The sequence below is a fragment of the Salvelinus sp. IW2-2015 genome, linkage group LG7 (genome assembly GCF_002910315.2).
Source record: "Salvelinus sp. IW2-2015 linkage group LG7, ASM291031v2, whole genome shotgun sequence".
In the NCBI taxonomy this organism is placed as follows: Eukaryota; Metazoa; Chordata; class Actinopteri; order Salmoniformes; family Salmonidae; genus Salvelinus; species Salvelinus sp. IW2-2015.
In genome coordinates this window covers 20568103-20589469 of record NC_036847.1, presented here as the reverse complement: position 1 = coordinate 20589469, position 21367 = coordinate 20568103, and the positions used below count along the sequence as shown (strand labels likewise).

Below are 21367 nucleotides of genomic sequence, written 5' to 3'. Positions count from 1 at the left end.
CGTGGGTTCAGTCTCCTAGCTGCCCGAATATACTCCAGATTCTGGTGGTCGGTCCAGATGAGAAAGGGGTGCTTAGCCCCCTCAAGCCAGTGTCTCCACACCTTCAGAGCCCTGACCACCGCTAACAACTCCCGGTCCCCCACATCATAGTTACGCTCCGCTGGGCTGAGCTTCCTAGAGAAGAAAGCGCAGGGGCGGAGTTTMGGTGGCGTACCCGAGCGCTGTGATAGCACGGCACCCACCCCAGCCTCGGACGCGTCCACCTCCACTATGAATGCTAAAGAGGGGTCCGGATGCGCCAACACGGGCGCATCCGTGAACAGAGCCTTCAACCTGTTGAAAGCTCCGTCCGCCACTGCTGACCACCGCAACCGCACCGGGCCCCCCTTTAGCAGTGAGGTAATGGGAGCCGCTACCTGGCCAAAACCCCGGATAAATCTCCGGTAGTAGTTGGCAAAACCCAAAAACCGCTGCACCTCTTTTACCGTGGTCGGAGTCAGCCAATTACGCACGGCCTTAATGCGGTCACTCTCCACCACCACCCCCAAGGTGGAAATGCGATAACCCAGGAAGGAGACGGCTCGTTTGGAGAACACACACTTCTCAGCCTTGACGTATAGGTCATGCTCCAGCAGTCTGCCAAGCACTTTGCGTACCAGAGATACATGCGCGGCGTGAGTAGCTGAGTAGATCAGAATGTCATCGATATACACAACCACCCCCTGCACGTGCAGGTCCCTGAGAATCTCGTCTACAAAGGATTTGAAAACGGCTGGAGCATTCTTTAACCCATACGGCATGACGCAGTACTCATAGTGGCACGATGTGGTACTAAATGCGGTTTTCCACTCGTCTCCTTTCCGAATACGCACCAGACTGTACGCGCTCCTGAGGTCCAGTTTTGTAAAGAACTGCACTCCGAGAAATGATTCCACCGCCGAAGCGATGAGAGGTAGTGGGTAACTAAACCCCACTGTGATGGCATTTAGACCTCTATAATCAATACACGGACGCAAACCTCCCTCCTTTTTCTTCACAAAAAAAAAAACTTGAGGAGACGGGTGAGATGGAGGGCCGAATGTACCCCTGTCCCAGAGACTCCGCGACATATGTCTCCATAGCCAACGTCTCCTCTTGGGACAAAGGGTACACGTGACTCTTGGGAAGCGCAGCGTTTACCTGGAGATCTATCGCACAATCCCTTCCCGGTCGATGGGGTGGTAATTTCGTCGCTTTCTTTTTACAGAAAGCGATTGCCAAATCGGCATACTCYGGGGGAATGCACACCGTGGAACCCTGGTCTGGACTCTCCACCYACGTGGCACCGATGGAAACTCCCAGACACCTTCCAGAACARTCCTCTGACCACCCCTGGAGAACCCCCTGTCTCCACGAAATACTGGGATTGTGCCGGGCCAGCCAGGGAATCCCCAGCACCACTGGAAACGCAGGCGAATCAATAATATAGAGACTGATACGTTCCCTATGATTCCCCTGCGTCACCATGTCCAGGGGAACTGTGGCCTCCCTGACCACCCCTGACCCTAATGGCCGGCTATCTAGGGAGTGCACGGGAAAAGGAGAATCTATCGGCACAAGCGGGACGCCCAACTTACGGGCGAGTCCGCAATCCATAAAGTTCCCAGCTGCACCTGAATCGACTAGTGCCCTATGCTGGGAAGAGGGGAAAAATTTAAGGAAAAAAATCAAGACATGTGACCAACAGGGGGTTCTGGGTGAGTTTGGTGCTGACTCACCTGGGGTGATCGAGAAGTGTTCCGCCTGCCATCTCGACTCCCAGACGGACCCCCCCAGCACCGATCGGCCGTGTGTCCTCTCCGACCACAGTTGGTGCAGGGGGGGCCTCCTCCTCCGATACCCCTAGGCGCGGCCCCTCCCAACTCCATCGGGATGGGAGCCGGGGTGCTAGGTGGTGGAACGCACAGTACCCTCTCCGAACGCCCGCGGGCAGCCAGCAGATTGTCCAGTCGGATGGACATGTCAATTAGCTCATCAAGGGAAAGAGCGGTGTCCCGACACGCTAGCTCCCTGCTCCCTGCGGACGTCCTCCCGGAGACTACACCGGTAGTGGTCAATAAGGGCCCTGTCGTTCCACCCTGATCCCGCGGCCAAGGTCCGGAACTCCAGCGCGTAATCCTGTGCGCTCCTCTTCTCCTGCCTGAGATGGAATAGTCTTTCACCCGCCGCTCGGCCCTCTGGGGGGTGGTCAAACACGGCACGAAAACGACGGGTAAACTCTGGGTAGTGCTCCTTCGCTGAGTCCGGGCCATTCCAGACTGCGTTGGCCCACTCCAGAGCACGACCCGTTAGGCAGGAGACGAGGACACTCACCCTCTCCGCTCCCGAGGGAGTGGGGCGAACGGTGGCCAGGTATAGTTCCAGTTGGAGTAAGAACCCCTMACACCCCGCCGCCGCTCCATCATAATCCCTCGGGAGCGTAAGACGGAGCGCGCTGGAGCCGGGGGATGGAGAGTCCTGAGGGGGGGGAGCCGAAGGTGGAGAGAGGAGCCCACTCCTCTCCCATCGGTCCATTCTCTCCATCACTTGGTCCATGGCTGATCCGATCCGATGGAGGACGGTGGTGTTGTGGAGAACCTGTTCCTCCATCGATGGGAGAGGGTTGGCTGCTGCTCCTGCTGACTCCATTTCTATAGGTGCGGGATTCTGTAACGGTCTGGGTGTCGGGGGGTGTGAAGTCAGACGCAGGAACAGCAGAGAGTTCAATACGGTGCTTTTAATGCACAACCGGCAAACAAATGTCCACACGGAATTACTGGGTGTACCAAACAAATGTCCCATACACGGAGGACAAAACCCAGTCCAAAATACACTTGATGTACGAACCAAACAATACGTACATCTACTCCCGAAATCCCAAACTACAACTGAATAATCCCGCACAAAGAAGCGTACGGGCTGGCTGACTAATAAAGCCCAACTAATTAGAATCACCTAAACACAGGTGTAACAAATAAACACATAAGGAGGGGGAGGAAAAAGAGTCAGTGGCAGCTAGTAGGCCGGTGACGACGACCGCCGAGCGCCACCCGAACGAGAAGGGGAGTCACCTTCGGTCGGAGTCGTGACAATGAGTCCTATATCTATTTATATGTGTGATGGAGCCTGCCCCCACCGCTGGAAAAGGATACAGATAAAACATTATAGCTAAAAATGTAACACACTAGCTAGGTTTCCATCCAATTGGCGACAGATTTTCTTGCGAATATCCCCATAAAGAAAATATATGCATTTTCCCACCAGTGTTTCCACCAAACGGACTTGTTGCAGATAACAGTCAGTGCATGATGACATAGTGCACACAAAATGTCTTTTTTTCCCGCTTACATTTTCATGTTTCCATCTTATTTTCAACTCTACTGTAGTTTGTCACAAAAACTGCTGCTTTAAATAGCAAATGTGCCAACGGCTCTAGCCAACAGCTCGCAGATACAGTGCTGATAGGTTCTACATGATGAGATTATTATGGATAAAAGCTAGAATATTTTAATTTGTCAAAAGGCAGTCAAGCATCGATCATCATGTCACCAGAATAACACCCTCAATATTTATTGTAAGGAGCATCAATATGACCATGCATTTTCACAACTCTGTGAAGTTCATCATCATTTATTTAATCTGTAGACTAATTAACGGCATGGTTTCCCGAGTCATATACATATAAAGGATGTGTAACCTTATGTCCTACGTTTCTTGCATAACTCATTTTAGACAAAAAGATCCCCCCCCCCCCCCATGTCGAACTAACAAATTATCTGTCGGCATTCATAACATTTTACCGAAACTTCCTATTTCCATCACAGCTGTTGTGCTTTTTTTCATACTTTATGATAAAAATTGTGGATGGAAATGTGGTTACTGACAATTATTTGTGGTTCTAGATTTCAGGTTCCAAATATAACATTCAATGTATTCGTTTTTATCTGTAGGCTTAATGACATGATTACTTTTACTTGTTCATCATAATTTGTATAATTTTGTTGATCTGGTAACATTCATGCAAAAGACTGTACAGAATATATTCAGCAAAAGAAGAAAATGAATAAATAGACATCAGAGGGCAGCATTACTCAGTAGCTACTGAGTGTGTACGTGTAATGTCTTCTCTATGTCAGAGGGTGGAAATCCTTATGTCTGTGCTCAGTACTCTTGAATATTAACTAGAATGTTAGATCATGAGAAATTTAGTGAGTTACCAAAATTCGGGTTGTGCAGAGATTCCTTTTTTTTTGACCATGCCAGGTCGATGTTTATAAATGTAACTGTGACTTCAATAAATTGAAACAACAACAAAAATCACACATCAGCCAATTAATTCAGGCATTTTCTGTTTAATGTGAGTGAAGCAGCAGCTTGCTATAGTCTAAAAGCCTCAGACAGTTGACCTGCCATTAATGTCAACAGTCATGTGCAGTGGAAGGAGTAGTAGGTTGACTACATCACATAATAGTGACTATAAAATATGTCTGAGCATTACTTCAACAACTGAAACACTAAATCAATCATGGAAATAACCAATTAAGCTCAGAAATTAAATGTAAAGCTGCAATATGTAACTTTTTGGGCTAGACCGAATTCACATAGAAATATGAGTCATAGATCTGTCATTCTCATTGAAAGCAAGTCTAAGAAGTGGTATATCTGTTCTTTGTGCACGATGCTTCCAGTTCTGAAGTTTCGTATTTGCTTCTTTTACTTTCGGTTTTGTACACCAGCTTCAAAAAGTAGAAAATACTATATTTATGGTTATTGAAAATATATTTCACATCGGTTGAGATGGTACAATGAATATCTGCATTGCTTGTTTTGTCACATAAATTGAAACTAGTAGAACTTTTCGAATTTTAGCAACCAGGAAATGGTGGTGTGATTTATGCATATTAAACCTTTAATGTTGATAATAAAATAGCCTCATGCCGGTGAGATGGACCGCCCTCAATATCCGCTGTTATCAATTCAATGAGTTGGTGCGGGCTGGACGCAGTGCCTGACACATTTACACTGGAACATGTGAAGGTGGGAAGATTTGGAAAGTAGTTAGAGCATCCAGCAAATTCTGAAGGTATTTTTGCATATTTTCCAAGAGTATGTCCATGTTAGATTTAAATGTTTTTGCTTGTAACATAAATAGCTTTATTTTTTATTTTTTACCAGCTACAGAATACAGAATGTTAATGTGATTGTCTCACGATTTCAAATCATAGATATGCTACGCGCCTATCAGTAGCTTACTGTATGTATGCCCAGCGAAACTTCAAGAATTTAGTGTCCTTTTTAAGTAAATGGAAAATGTTTGTTTTTAAACKAAATGTCAATTAGTAAAAACAATTAAAACACATTTGGTTATATTGGCACATTTGGGCATTAATGCACGGATAACTCCACCCAAACATGTTGAGTGATAAACAAGCCCAGACCAGTTAGTTGGTTGCCTTGTTTGGGAATTGGAGTGCATGAATTTTAAGTTGCAAAATCCAATTGTGTGTACGTGTTTGTGCGCGTGCGTGTGGACGTACGTGGTTATTGCAACAAATTAGCTTTTTAAGAACAAGTAATGTACGTGAAATGAAATTAATTTCCTTGACTGTTGTGCCTTCATATAACTACACGTGGCTGTTTTATGCCACTCAAATTATGAATAGGGGTTCACATCAAAAGCTGGCAATAAGTAACTTGAGGTGTTTCCAGATCTGTTCTATTTATGCCTATTGTTTTAAAGGGATAGTTCGCCCAAATTACAAAATTGTATTTGGGTTTCCTTACCCTGTAAGCACTCTATGGACAAGGAATGACTGCAGCCCGTGCTTTGATTTAGTTTCCCTGTCACGGTTTCCACATGCTAACGTTTTATCATTTGTGGCACAAATCCCATTCAAGTCGTGCAATATTAGACATTTTCGTGCATCATATTTAAAACATCTATAAGTGACTTTGTTGGGCTTCACAAATACATTTTAGATACTTTAGGATGGTTTGAACATGATGCGTGAAAGTACCATTACTTGAATGGGGCTTGTGCCACAAATGCTAAAATGTTAGCATGTGGAAACAGACCATGGAAACTAACAGTAAAAATACGTTGAAGTACTACTTAAGTCGTTTTTTTGGTTCTGTACTTTACTATTTATATTTTTGATTACTTCTACTTTTAGTCCACTACATTCATAAAGAAAATAAGTACTTTTTACTCTTGTACATTTTCTCTGACACCCAAAAGTATTCTTCACATTTCGATTGCTTAGCAGAACAGGAAAATGGTCCAATTCACGTGGTCACCTCTAGTGCCTCTGATTTGGCGGACTCACTAAACACAAATGCTTCATTTGTAGATGACGTCTGAGTGTTGGAATGTGGCCCTGGCTATCTGAAAAATGTTAAACAAGAAATCGTGCTATCTTGTTTGCTTAATATAATACATTTGAAATGATTTATAACATTTACTTAAGTATATTTTAGCCTTTTTTTTGTTGTTGCATGTAAGCAATKAATTTTTCAAGATGTATAACTTTCAAAATACATAAATACAGACAATATGATGCATTCATACCAGCTGTATTTATGTATTTTGAAAGTTGTAACTTAAACTTGATTGCTTATATTCAAAACCTTTTGGGACTATATCAACAATGGACTAATGAAACAAATACCAAAATATAGTGACTGGGTGGATTTTTCCTTGTAGGTATATTTAAAACCAAATACTTTTAAACTTAAGTATTATTTTACTCTGTGACTTTCACTTTTACTTGAGTAATTTTCTATGAAGGAATCTTTACTTTTATTCAACTATGACAATTGGGTACTTTTTCCACCACTGGAAACTAAACCAAAGCATGTGTAACGGATGTGAAATGGCTATCTAGTTAGCGGTGGTGCGCGCTAATAGCCTTTCAATCGGTGACGTCACTTGCTCTGAGACCTTGAAGTAGTGGTTCTCCTTGCTCTGCAAGGGCCGCGGCCTTTGTGGAGCGATGGGCAACGATGCTTCGTGGGTGTCAGTTGTTGATGTGTGCAGAGGGTCCCTGGTTCGTGCCCGGGTCGGGGCGAGGGAACGGACTAAAGTTAAACTGTTACACATGATTGTGGTCATGTCTTGTCTATAGACAGGTTAAGGAAACCAATGTGTCATTTTTTTATTTGGGTGAACTGTCGATTTTAATGGTGCTGTTCAGAAGTCCCCGCCCCCCAACATGTCTTTGCCCCAGAACATGCTGGACCTGCCAGGCAGCTGTTGAGTGGTATAAATAGGTTTTGTGTGCCTTCTACTTTAGTCCAAAACCCTTTTGCAATCATGCCAAGACACTGTGCCTAACTAACCTCTGCTTTTTTGGGGTAGTGAAAGGAAATGGGGGGCCAGGGTATCATGTTACCTATGGATTATTTTTTATCTTGAGGAACTGGATGGCATATAAACTGGGGGGGGTGGGGGTGCTAGAGTGCATCCTCCCAGTCTTACTGGCACCAGAGTTTATTTGTTTGGGGGTATCACAGTGATAAGTTATGGGAGTCGGAACAGTGTGTTGGAGAGCTGTTCTGGACAGTCTGTGCTGTCTTTCTTTCTCTCCATCGCTCTTTCTCTCTTTGCCTCCAGGAAAAAGTGTGGCATGGCTCCAAGCTTGGAAAACTATTTTTGGATCCAGCTATGGGAAAATAAGCAAGTCCATAATCACTCACAAATAGACAGCTTTTTGAAAATCCCTAGAAAACAAAACAGTGATTTATGGAATCAGTAAGTAAAAGTAAAGAATCTTTTCCATGAAATACTCCATTTGTCAGATTAGACTTTTCACTGTGGTCCATACAGGTAGGTTTACACATTATGTACAGTATGCACTGACCCTATCTTGCACTGACTATGCACACTCACAAGACTATATACACTGAGTGTTGAGAAACTTTAAGAACACCTACTCTTTCCATGACATAGACTGACCAGGGGGATTCAGGTGAAAGCTATGATCCCTTATTGATGTCACTTGTTAAATACATTTCAATCAGTGTAGATGAAGGTAAGGAGTCAGGTTAAATACAGATTTTTAAGCCTTGAGACATGGATTGTGTATGTGTGCCTTTCAGAGGATGAATGGGCAAGACAAAAAATTAACGTTTCTTTAAACGGGGTATGGTAGTAGGTGCCAGGCAGACTGGTTTGTGTCAAGAACTGCCACACTGGTGGGCTTTTCACACTAACAGATTCCCATGTATCAAGAATGGTCCACCAAAGGACATGCAGCCAACTTGACACAACTGTGGAAAGCATTGGAGTCAACATGGGCCAGCATCGCTGTGGAATGCTTTGGACACCTTGTAGCGTCCATGTCCTGATGAATTGAGGCTGTTCTGGGGGCAAAAGGGTGGGTGGAACTCAATATTAGGAAGGTGTTCTTAATGTTTTGTACACTAAGTGTATACACACTCACTCCACACACTACACTTCCACTCTCACACAAAACTTCCACACGCGTACAGACACAAGACAAACACACATACAAATACACACACACCTCTTATCTATCCTGACACCTAGTGACTTTACCCTGCCTTCATGTACATAAGTTTCTACCTCAAATACAGCATACAATGCTGTTAAAGGTAAAGCTCACAAGTGAATATTGGTATTATATTGGGAAGATGATTAGTTGTTAGACTATCACTATTGATATAATTAGTTATTATCATTAGTATTATGTTCCACACTTTGCTGCTATCTGGGTATCTTAAGGTCTTTTTGTCCTCAGTGCTATTGCATTTATTGTTCTCTTTCTCTCGGTCCCTTTTTCTTTTTCCATTAATTCCAAAAGAGGACGTACTTCTCATGGTCATGCCATAGGCTTACAGGGTTTTGGCTGGGCGCTTGAGGGGTGGCAGCATTGAAACAGGTTTCACGGGACAGTACCAATTCTTTACTTTGGCCATGCCAATCGGTGGTTGAAGGTGTGCATTAAGACACTAAAGGTGCGTTACGGGTACAGAGGTGGTATGATAGTATCAGGGACAACAGCCCCATCTGGGATCGGGGAGACTTTCACAGGAAGGATATTGGAAGACAGCTGGAGGTCTACTTAGAGTCAGTTGCAGCTACAGTATGTTTAGCAGTGCATACATTATAGTACAGCTACATGGATAGAGGTCATGTATTGATTCTTGTAATATTGGTAAGTATGATACATTCAGGGTGTTTAGCAGGTTGATCATCATGGTACATTTTGTTAGTAAGTTTACAGGCATGTATAATTGAAACTTGTATCTCATTATGAGTATAGCTAGTTATAATTGTAGTGGTTTAGCAGATTATAAAAAAAGATGATGAATCTTTCCTGTAAACAATAGATATTACTTATCTTTCAGCCAGGTAAACTCACTCTACAATTACAGATGAGGTTGTGTGGGAAAAGGACTGGGAGAGAGCAATACATTTCTGTCATGGGCAAAGAAACTCAAAAGTGGTGATGATATTAAATTATCAATTGTCTTGATCTGAATGTGCAAACTGTCCAAACAAGGAATTCTACCTCATGGCTTGGTTTTTGCTCTGACATGCACTGTCAACTGTGGGACCTCATATAGACAGGTGTGTGCCTTTCCAAATCAGTTCCAATCAATTTAATTTACAAAAAGGTGAACTCCAATGAAGTTGTAGAAACATCTCAAGAATGATCAATGGAAACAGGATGCACTTGAGCTCAATTTTGAGTCTCATAGCAAAGGTTCTGAATAGTTATGTAAATGTAATGTTTCTGTTTTTTATTTTTTATAAATTAGCAAACATTTCAAAAACTTGTTTTTGCTTTGCCATTATGAAATTGATGAGGGGGGAAAAAACTATTTAATCCATTTTAGAATAAGGCTGTAACGTAACAATGTGGAAAAAGTCAAGGGGTCTGAATACTTTCCGAATGCACTGTACCAATAGCTGCCCTTCTTTGCAAAGCATTGGAAAACCTCCCTGGTCTTTGATTGAATCTGTTTGAAATGCACTGTTCGACTGAGGGACTTTACAATTATCTGTATGTGTGGGGTACAGAGACTAGGTAGTCATTCAAAAATCATGTTAAACACTATTATTGCACACAGAGTGAGTCCATGCAACTTATGTCACTTGTTAAGCTAATTGTTACTCCTGAACTTATTGAGGTTTGCCATAACAAAGGGGTTTAATACTAATTGACTCGATACATTTCAGCCTTTCATTTGTAACAAAATAATAATACAAATATACAGTGGGGCAAAAAAGTATTTAGTCAGCCACCAATTGTGCAAGTTCTCCCAATTAAAAAGATGAGAGGCCTGTAATTTTCATCATAGGTACACTTCAACTATGCAGACCAAATGGAGAGAAAATAAAACCAGAAAATCACTTTGTAGGATTTTTTATGAATTTATTTGCAAATTATGGCGGAAAATAAGTATTTGGTCACCTACAAACAAGCAAGATTTCTGGTCTCACAGACCTGTAACTTCTTCTTTAAGAGGCTCCTCTGTCCTCCATCCGTTACCTGTATTAATGGCACCTGTTGAACTGTTATCAGTATAAAAGACACCTGTCCCAACCTCAAACAGTCACACTCCAAACTCCACTATGGCCAGACCAAAGAGCTGTCAAAGGACACCAGAAACAAATTGTAGACCTGCACCAGGCTGGGAAGACTGAATCTGCAATAGGTAAGCAGCTTGGTTTGAAGAAATCAACTGTGGGAGCAATTATTAGGAAATGGAAGACATACAAGACCACTGATAATCTCCCTCGATCTGGGGCTCCACGCAGATCTCACCCCGTGGGGTCAAAATGATCACAAGAACGGTGAGCAAAAAGCCCAGAACCACACGGGGGGACCTAGTGAATGACCTGCAGAGAGCTGGGACCAAAGTAACAAAGCCTACCATCAGTAACACACTACGCCGCAGGGACTCAAATCCTGCAGTGCAGACGTGTCCCCCTGCTTAAGCCAGTAAATGTCAAGGCCGTCTGAAGTTTGCTAGAGAGCATTTGGATGATCCAGAAGAAGATTGGGAGAATGTCATATGGTCAGATGAAACCAAAATATAACTTTTTGTAAAAACTCAACTCGTTGTGTTTGGAGGACAAAGAATGTGAGTTGCATCCAAAGAACACATACCTACTGTGGAGCATGGGTGTGAAAACATCATGCTTTGGGGCTGTTTTTCTGCAAAGGGACCAGGACGACTGATCCGTGTAAAGGACAGAATGAATGGGCCATGTATCGTGAGATTTTGAGTGAAAACCTCCTTCCATCAGCAAGGGCATTGAAGATGAAACGTGGCTGGGTCTTTCAGCATGAAAACACACCGCCGGGCAACGAAGGAGTGGCTTCGTAAGAAGCATTTCAAGGTCCTGGAGTGGCCTAGCCAGTCTCCAGATCTCAACCCCATAGAAAATCTTGGAGGGAGTTGAAAGTCACACACCGCCCGGGCAACGAAGGAGTGGCTTCGTAAGAAGCATTTCAAGGTCCTGGAGGGGCCTAGCCAGTCTCCAGATCTCAACCCATAGAAAATCTTTGGAGGGAGGTTGACAAGTCCGTGTTGCCCAGCAACAGCCCCAAAACATCACTGCTCTAGAGGAGATCTGCATGGAGGAATGGGCCAAAATACCAGCAACGGTGTGTGAAAACCTTGTGAAGACTTACAGAAAACGTTTGACCTCTGTCATTGCCAACAAAGGGTATATAACAAAGTATTGAGAAACTTTTGTTATTGACCAAATACTTATTTTCCACCATAATTTGCAAATAAATTCATTAAAATCCTACAATGTGATTTTCTGGATTTTTTTTTCTCATTTTGTCTGTCATAGTTGAAGTGTACCTATGATGAAAATTACAGGCCTCATCTTTTTAAGCGGGAGAACTTGCACAATTGGTGGCTGACTAAATAGTTTTTTGCCCCACTGTGTGTGTGTGTATATATATATATATATATAATTCCAGTTTGACATTATGGGGTATTGTGTGTAGGCAAGTGACAACTCAATGTTTAATCAATTTTAAATTCAGGCTGTAACACAGCAAAATGTGGAAAAGGTCAAGGTGTGTGAGTACTTTCTGAAGGAAATGTAAATAATGGTTACTTCTCAAAGTATTGAACTGTCAAGGAGTTAAACAAGGTTGTCCATTGTCTTATCTTTGTTTTGGCCATCTAAATTTTAACTATGAAAATCAGTTCCAACAATGTCAAGGGGTTACAAATCCAGTGTTAAACAACCAACGTGTCAATGTATGCTGACGACTTAAGTTCTCTTAAGTCTGCAATTTGGATCACTGCACAGTCTCATTGAGGATCTAGATATTTTCCTCTGACCTTTCTGGACTAAAACCTAATTATGATAAGTGTACCATATTACATATTGAATTGTTAAAAGACAACTTTAACATTACCCTATAGTTTACCAATAAAATGGTCTGATGGTGAAGTAGACATACTTGGTATTCATATGCCCCCAAAAATAAATGAACTCGATACAACAAATTTCAATAGAAAGTTAGCAAAAATTAACAGGATCTTGCAACCAGGGAGAGTGCCATACCTCTCCATTTATGGGAAAAAAATCACACTGATTTAACTCTAGTCATATCACAGTTTACATAATGACTTATGATGCTGCTTACTCCAGACAAATAGTTTTTCAAATTATGAGCAAAAAATTATTTTATTTGAAACGGAAAGACAGACAAAATTAAATATCCCTATTTATATAATAAGAGTGAGTCTAAAGTGATTACACATTAAAGCATTAAACCTCTCACTAAAAGCTAGAGTAATACAAAAGTTATACTCAAACAAGCCATACAAAGCTGGTTGCAATTCCAGTTATCCCCCAGAAAAGGCAGAATAATTATTATGGTTAAACGCAAATATACTGATTGATATAAAAATAAAAAAAACATTCTTTATTAAGAAAAAGGTATTCTTTGTTCACGATATTATGAATAGGAATGGTAGAGTTGTCACAAGTGCAGTGAACAAAAATATGGAAATGTTTGCTCTATCAAAATTACACCCAACTGATTGCAGCATTAACCAACTGATTGCAGCATTACTGCAAAAATTAAGGAGGCAGGTGGAAGGGGGAGAAGGTTCTTGTGTGTCTGCCTTTTATTAAAATACCAAAATTAGCAATTTCAGGGGGGCATAAAATAAACGAATATACCAGTTTCATTTGAGGACAAATGTTGACAGCGGCGGCGCAATACAGGTTGCAAAATAGCTGGGAAAAGATTTAGGATGTTCCGATTCCATGGCACATGGTTTATTAACTGATACACAAAACAACGCTTTATTCAAAACTTAGTTTTTCAATTAAAATGATTATTCAAAATTCTTGCCACCAATAGAATGTTATGTGTATGGGGCATACAACCATCTCATCTCGACAGATTTTGCTGAGAAGAAACAGAATCATTAGGTCACTTATTCTGGTATTACCCCCATGTAGCTTATTTCTGATCACAGGTTCAGCAGTGTCTGAAAAATCACATTTACCTAAAACTAGCCCTGCAAATAGCACTGTTGGGAGATTTGGAAAGCCATAGTCAATCAACAATATAATAACTTGTGTAAAAATATTAATCTTTAACTTACAATCTGTAGATACTATGTGATTAGAAAGGTTCAGAATGTATGTGAATTATCCCAGCACAGTTGAAAATCATAAGGGGGTGGTTTACGGAGARACTGTAGGTGGGATTGGCTGAGAGCAGCTGAGGGGTGGTTTTAAAAGCCCTTGATCTATAATATTTATGACTGCACAAACACTATATATAATGTACAGTTTACCGGATGTGTTTAAGTACCATCTATCCAGATGTACACTGAACAAAAATCTCTTAAAGTCGTCTTAGAAAATTTGGTAGTACGTCCAACCGGCCTCACAACCGCAGACCATGTGTAACCACGCCAGCCCAGGACCTCTACATCTGGCTTCTTCACCTGCGGGATCGTCTGAGACCAGCCACCTGGACAGCTGATGAAACTGTGGGTTTGCACAACAGAACAATTTCTGCATAGACTGTCTCAGGGAAGCTCATCTGCGTGCTCGTCATCCTCACCAGGGTCTACACCTGACTGCAGTTTGGTGTAGTAACAGACTTCAGTGGGCAAATTCTCACCTTAGTTGGCCACTGGCATGCTGGAGAAGTGTGCTCTTCACGGATGAATCCCGATTAACTGTACCGGGCAGATAGCGTCGTGTGGGCGAGCGGTTTGCTGATGTCAAAGTTGTGAACAGAGTGGCCTATGGTGGTGGTGGGATTATGGTATGGGCAGGCATAAACTACGGACAATGAACACAATTGCATTTTATTGATGTCAATTTGAATGCACAGAGATGCTGTGATGAGATCCTGAGGCCCATTGTCATGCCTTTCATCTGCCGCCATCACCTCATGTTTCAGTATGATAATGCACAGCCCCATGGTCGCAAGGCTATGTACACAATTCCTGGAAGCTGAAAATATTTTTTTACTCTGCATCATTGGTAAGGGCTCATAAGCAAGCATTTTACGGTAAAGTCTATATCCGTTGTATTCGCCGTATATGACAAATACATTTGATTTGATAGAACTGTTTTAGTTCAAATAATACATTTCGGGAATCCTTTTCAGGCAGTAAAATAGTATTACTGACACCAACACCCAATGTTGAAAGTTCAACATTTTCTTCCTTCTAAAACCCTCTGCCTTTGTAGGTGTAACAATGGCGTATTTTTAACCTGTGGCTGTTGGGAGAGGGGAACGGAAGTGCCAGGACAACTAAGGAAGAGAGGCCTCCTCATACTTTATCCTTCCTGGGATTTGGAGAGGCTCTCCACAGCCCCTTTTGAAATACAAATAAACAGGCCTCTCCCCAGTGAGTAACAGTCAGTGAGCTATGACTGCCTGACCTACAATTAGCAAAAGAGAGGGGGAAGTTGTGTAGAGGTCGTCCCTAAACTCAACAAATGGTTTACCATTATTGCATGGAACGCCGTTCCATCTCAGATTGCTCAAATAAACAGCAAATCTGGTTTTAAAAAACAGATGAAGCAACACCTCACGGCACAACGTCTCTCCCCTATTTGACCTAGATAGTTTGTGTATGCACTGATATGTAGGCTGTGTGCCTTTAAACATTTTTTATGTAGTTCTGTCCTTGAGCTGTTCTTGTCTATTAATGTTCTGTATTATGTCATGTTTTGTGTGGACCCAGGAAGAGTAGCTGCTGCTTTTGCAACAGCTAATGGGAATCATAATAAAGTACCAAAACTACCACCATCATGTGGCAAGAAACAACTAATTGGCACCAGAGAGCCACCATTAGAATGTAACCCCTAAAGGACAGAAATAGATGAATTGCTCTCGGGGGTCATGGGGTCATCAAAAAGGAGCTGGGAAATCCAAATATTTTTCATAAAAACATGGAATGCATGATTAGCATCTCTCCTAGTCAAATGGGTTACAGATGCTTCTAACGCGTGGGTGGAAATTTAGAGCCCAGACGTCATTAAGGTCTGATGTCTCAGAGGAATTTATAAAACTGACTGGATGAAAGTTTATCTTTTTTTTAATGGTGAAATAAAATGGTTAACAGCTTAGGGTTAGGGAGCATGGTGCTTGGTGGAGACAAAAAAACATGAGAAAAGCTTTTCTGAGAGCCCTTGGTTTTAGAATCACACCATAAGATGATATTGTATTGTCCGGTCAAAGACAGACAGGTTAGACAAATCATAAAGAAGGGTTCTTCTTGCCACATGACGGGGGTAGTTGAGCCTTGGGATGATTCTGCACATCATAACACAAAAAGGTTTCAGGATCTGGGTTGAAAATAAAATTCATGGCAATCCATTTCAGCCACTTTAGAGTCCTATGGAAATCGTGGGAAACGTGTTGCTTCCCCTCCATCCCTTCGAGTTCCCTCGTAAAAGTCCAACACAATATAAACAGCTCCTCTTGCTGCTGTCGGGAAATACTCAAGATGTTCAATATACGGTGCGACCCACATAAAAAAAATACTATGGTATAAAAACTATATTTCCCGTAGTGTTTTTGTGGACTTTACTGAAGTGTTTTTGCAGACTTTAGTCTGCAAAAACACTACATTGAAATACTGTAGTATTTAATGTAGTATTTACAGTTAACGCAACTAAATACTGTAGTAAATATACTTTCTAATTAATTCATGTAGTGTTTTTGCAGAATTTAGTATTTACTGTATTGTTTTTGCAGACTAGTATACTGTAATTTTTACTGTAGTGTTTTTGTGGACATTACTGCAGTGTTTACTATAGTGTTTTATTATATTTGACATAAATGGAGGCTTTCTCCTTCAGGAAACATACTGGAGAAAAGCGCACATTTTCCATAACTTGTAGATGGGTAAAACTGGGGTCCGAACAGAGCAGAAGCGCTGAACTATAACCTGTAGGGAACACAATATATGGTCTACACTTGGCATTTAGGTTACTCACTAATGGGTGGCACAAATTGCAATACAAAGGGAGGGGAATGGGCAGGGTATATGCAAATTAAAAACTGTAGTTTTTACTATAGTTAAAAAACATTACTTTTATTTGCTACAAAAAGTGTGTTTTTGCTGATAATACTGTAGTATTTACTATATTATTCTATAGTATACTACAACATTCTATAGTGCTACACATGATTGAGGGATACTAATTTTTACAAGCATTTTGCTACATTATAAGCATTGCTACACCCCCAATAACATCTGCTAAATATGTGTATGCAACCATTACAGTTTGATTTGACTTGATTACTGCAGTGTGTCATATTGTATACTACATTTTACTATAGAAAACGGTAGTATTTTTTTCATGTAGGAAGACACTGCAGCCACATCTGTATTTTTCCAGTGGCAGGACTCTTTGGTAGAACATAATGTAAGGAAGAGTGAACATGAGAAAGGCTTGTCTGAACCTACCCATACACTCCATGGTACATGGAGACATTTATGAAAGTGTAAATGGACATTTTCATTTATCTATGGAAGTGCACATGTGTTATATGTAACCCAAGAAGATAATCAAAACAAGTAAAAGTGCTTTGAAAGATTAGAATACATTCCTGTGAGTCAGACTTAAAAGACTTGGACTGGAATGAATGAATTATTTGAGTGGTTATGAAGAGCCTCCTGAGTGGTTGTCAAGGGACAGTTTCTAGCAGTAATTACACTTTTTAAATAGTCATACCTGTAAATATGTCAGTGTGCAAACCAGTGAATAAATCAATGTAAATAGTGTAAATCAAAATTTTGCATCACCTATTAATATAAGTACCAATTTGATCTTTAAATATGTTGATTACCTAGGATGCAGAACCAGGGATGTGAGTTTCTTAACGCCACCTCTGGTGKATTTTGTTTTGAGTTGAAATTCTGTTGAACCTAGATTAGGACTCAGAGTATGTGACCACTTGTCACGCCCTGACCTTAGAGAGCCTTTTTATTCTATATTTGGTTAGGTCAGGGTGTGACTTGGGTGGGAAAATCTATGTGTTCTATTTCTTTGTTGGCCGGGTATGGTTCCCAATCAGAGGCAGCTGTCTATCGTTGTCTCTGATTGGGGATCATACTTAGGTAGCCTGTTTTCCACCTGAGTTTATGGGATCTTGTTTTTGTACAGTTACTGTGTAGCCTGCAGAACGTTCTGTTCATATATATATTTGTTGGTGTTCATCTAAATAAAGAAAGATGTACGCTTACCACGCTGCACCTTGGTCTCATTCATCTAACGACGGACGTAACACCACTAGTGTTGGCCACAGACACATATCCAAACAGACTACTCTTTCCTTCCATGTCAGGGTAATGATAGGAGGCAGTGGCCTCTGGTAATGTCTTTCTCGTCCTTATACAAGTCAAGGGTGTTCACAATCACAGCATGGCCTCTATCTTTTGTTTTCCGTTCTTCCTCGATTCTCTACATCAAAGCAACAAACACATAGAACAGTACAATAACAATAGACAAATGGGTCTCTGCCCAAAGCTGTTGTAGCTCATGGGTCATGGCTTTGTTTCTGGCAACAAATGAAACAGCTTGATTAAGGCTTTCTTTTGCAGTTTCTTTCTTGGTCTTGATATTTTTCATAGCCTAATTAGGCCTCTTTGTCTGGTCTACAGGAATTCAAATGTTTTGATAGCAAACACTGCATGTGTTTGAATCAATACTTGTTAATTGGGGTAATTAAATGTGGCAACGCATGGTACCAATTGAAAATTAAAAAAATCCCAGACTTGTTAGACAGTAATATTCAATGACACAATATCAGCTTTGTTCAGACAAACTACAGTGGCGTTAACACTTTTTTTTAACAAGATTTATTCAACTAAGCATTGTATTTCCTACTTAAAACTGTAGTTGGCAGAAAATCCACTGACATTTACATTTTAGCAGACGCTCTTATCCAGAGCAACTTACAGTGAGTGCATCCATTTCCATACCTTTTTCATACTGGTCCACCGTGGGAATCAAACCCAGAACCCTGGCGTTGCAAGCACCATGCTCTACCAACTGAGCTACACGGGATGTGTAAAAGGGTTCTTCGGCTATCCCCATAGGATAACCCTTTTGGGTTACATGTAGAAAGGGTTCTTCCTGGAACCCTAAAGGGTTCCTCTTGGAAAAAACTGTTGTTGGCAGAAAATCTACTGACCACTATGCTAGAGCTATAGTGCATCAAAAGGACAGTTGGTGGGACTATTTTCAGGTTCTCTATCATCTAGGGTTGTGTGATCATGATGTTTGCTGATGACCATTATCCTTCATAAAAGGAGAAAGTGAAGGGTGTCACTTACATGATAGACTGATCTAGGTCTCTCCATGGAAACACAACCCTAGATGATGGAGAACAACCTGAAAATAGTCCCTCCATGGAAACATTTTCTGTTGGACATTCTTCCGCGCTGGCCTAGCAGTCTCTCTCTCTCTCTCTCTCTCATCTGATGAATTGATGTCCTCAGAATGTAGACTGTTATTACAGTTCTCATTACAGTTTGTTTTCCTTGGCATAGGAGGCAAATAGTAGTTTTACAGATGTAAAGGGCTTGGGAACGTGGCTTGATTGTGAAAGGGTGTTGTATAGTCTTGGATGAGAACACGTGTGACACCATGTCCCTGTGTCTCCCTTTGGGACTTTGGTCAGGTGACAAGCCATTGAAGAGAGGACCCTACAGTGCATTCGGAAAGTATTCAGACCCTTTGACTTTTTCCACATTTTATTACGTTACAGCCTTATTCTAAAATGGATTTCATTGTTCCCCCCCCCCCCCCACACCAATCTACACAAAATACACCATAATGAGTTTTTTTTGTTGCAAATGTATTACAAATAAAAAACTTTATCATGTAAGTATTTAGACCCTTTACTCAGTACTTTGTTGAAGCACCTTTGGCAGCCATTTACAGCCTCAAGTTGGATGAGGAGCGTCGCTGCAAAGCTATTTTCATGTCTCTCCAGAGGATGTTCGATCGGGTTCATGTCCGGGCTCTGGCTGGGCCACTCAAGGATATTCAGAGACTTGTCCTAAAGCCACTCCAGCGTTGTCTTGGCTGTGTGCGTAGGGTCATTGTCCTGTTGGAAGGTGAACCTTGACCCCAGTCTGAGGTCCTGAGCGCTCTGGATCAGGATTTCGTTAAGGATCTCTCTCTGTACTTTGCTCTTTTCATATTTCCGTCGATCCTGACTAGTCTCCCAGTACCTGCTGCTGAAAAACATCCCCACAGCATGATGCTGCCATCACCATGCTTCACTGTAGGGATGGTGCCAGGTTTCCTCCAGACGTGACGCTTGGCAATCAGGCCAAAGAGGTCAATCTTGGTTTCATCAGACCAGAGAATCTTGTTTCTCATGTTCTTTAGGTGTCCCTTGGCAAACTCCAAATGGGCTGTCATGCCTTTTACTGAGGAGTTGCTTCCATCCGGCCACTCTACTATAAAGGCCTGATTGGTGGAGTGCTGCAGAGATGGTTGTCCTTCTGGAAGTTCTCCCATCTCCACAGAGGAACTCTGGAGCTCTGTCAGAGTAACCATCGGGTTCTTGGTCACCTCCCTGACCAAGGCCCTTCTCCCCCGATTGCTTAGTTTGGCCGGGCGGCCAGCTCTAGGAAGAGTCTTGGTGGTTCCAAACTTCTTCCATTTAAGAATGATGGAGGCCACTGTGTTCTTAGGGACTTTCAATGCTGCAGAAAATGTTTGGTACACATCCCCAGATCTGTGCCTCGACACATCTGTCTCGGAGCTCTAGGACAAATCCTTTGACCTCATGGCTTGGTTTTTGCTCTGACATGCACTCTCAACTGTGGGACCTTATATAGTGTGCCTTTCCAAATCATGTCCAATCAATTGAATTTACCACAGGTGGACTCCAATCAATTTGTAAAAACATCTCGAGGATGATCAATGGAAACAGGATGCACCTGAGCTCAATTTTGAATCTCCTATCAAATAGTCTGAATAAGGTTTTGTTTTGTTGCTTTGCTATTATGGGGTATCTTGTGTAGCTTGATGAGGAAAAACATTCATCAATTTTAGAATAAGGCTGTAACGTAACAAAATGTGGAAAAAGTCGAGGAGTCTGAATACTTTCCGAATGCACTGTATATACACACTTAGAAAAAAGGGTTATTTGGCCTTCCCTATAGAAAGGGTTCTACATGGAACCCAAAAGGGTTCTACCTACAATCAAAAAGGGTTCTCCAATGGAGACAGCCGAAGAACCCTTTATCGTTCTAGATAGCACTTTTTTTTTAAAGAGTGTATAGACTACACCAGTGTATTGTATTTCTGGGCCAACCATAAGCCTCTGTGGATTGTCCTTGGTCTTCACCCAAAGCTCCACAGTGTTCCATATTCTATCCTCTCTCTTTTCCTCCTGTCTTTCTCTCCCTTTGCTCATGTTTTACACTCATAATTTTCATGTCTAATACTACTAAAACAATCTATATACTTATATGTTCTTGTTCTAACAGGAAGTTTACTGTGCTTTTAAACTGGGTTAGTCAATTAAAATGTGGATTTCATGATGGGACACTAGTGTTATACTTCACGTTTTTCCAGTTTCAAATTTCAACCATAATCAAATAAACATCCTGCTTGGTATTGTAAATATGCATGTTCCCTGACCTTGAGTGGAATGACTGCGGTGCTGTGACCTCCTATTGAGAGTGGACATCCTGTTCTGAGACACTTGTACACGCTGCGTGTTCAGCGAGTGCAAAGACAGACAGTAGAATCATGAACAAACAAGTATTTTTGTTGTTTCCTCATAGTATGGCCAATTACTGTTGAGTGGTCCATTCAAAAGAGCCATTGCTGCAATTA

At 41.7% G+C, this 21367-nt stretch overlaps 1 protein-coding gene across 1 annotated transcript in view; it reads left to right on the top strand.

Moving 5' to 3' along the window:
* The first annotated feature begins 4967 nt into the window (after positions 1 to 4967).
* LOC111966564 (calcitonin gene-related peptide type 1 receptor) overlaps positions 4968 to 21367 on the top strand; it is a 28168-nt gene continuing 11768 nt past the window's right edge. Inside the window, exon 1 of the mRNA XM_023991310.2 lies at positions 4968 to 5101. The gene's annotated coding sequence lies outside the window, so the exon portion shown is untranslated. The remainder of the gene's footprint in view (positions 5102 to 21367) is intronic.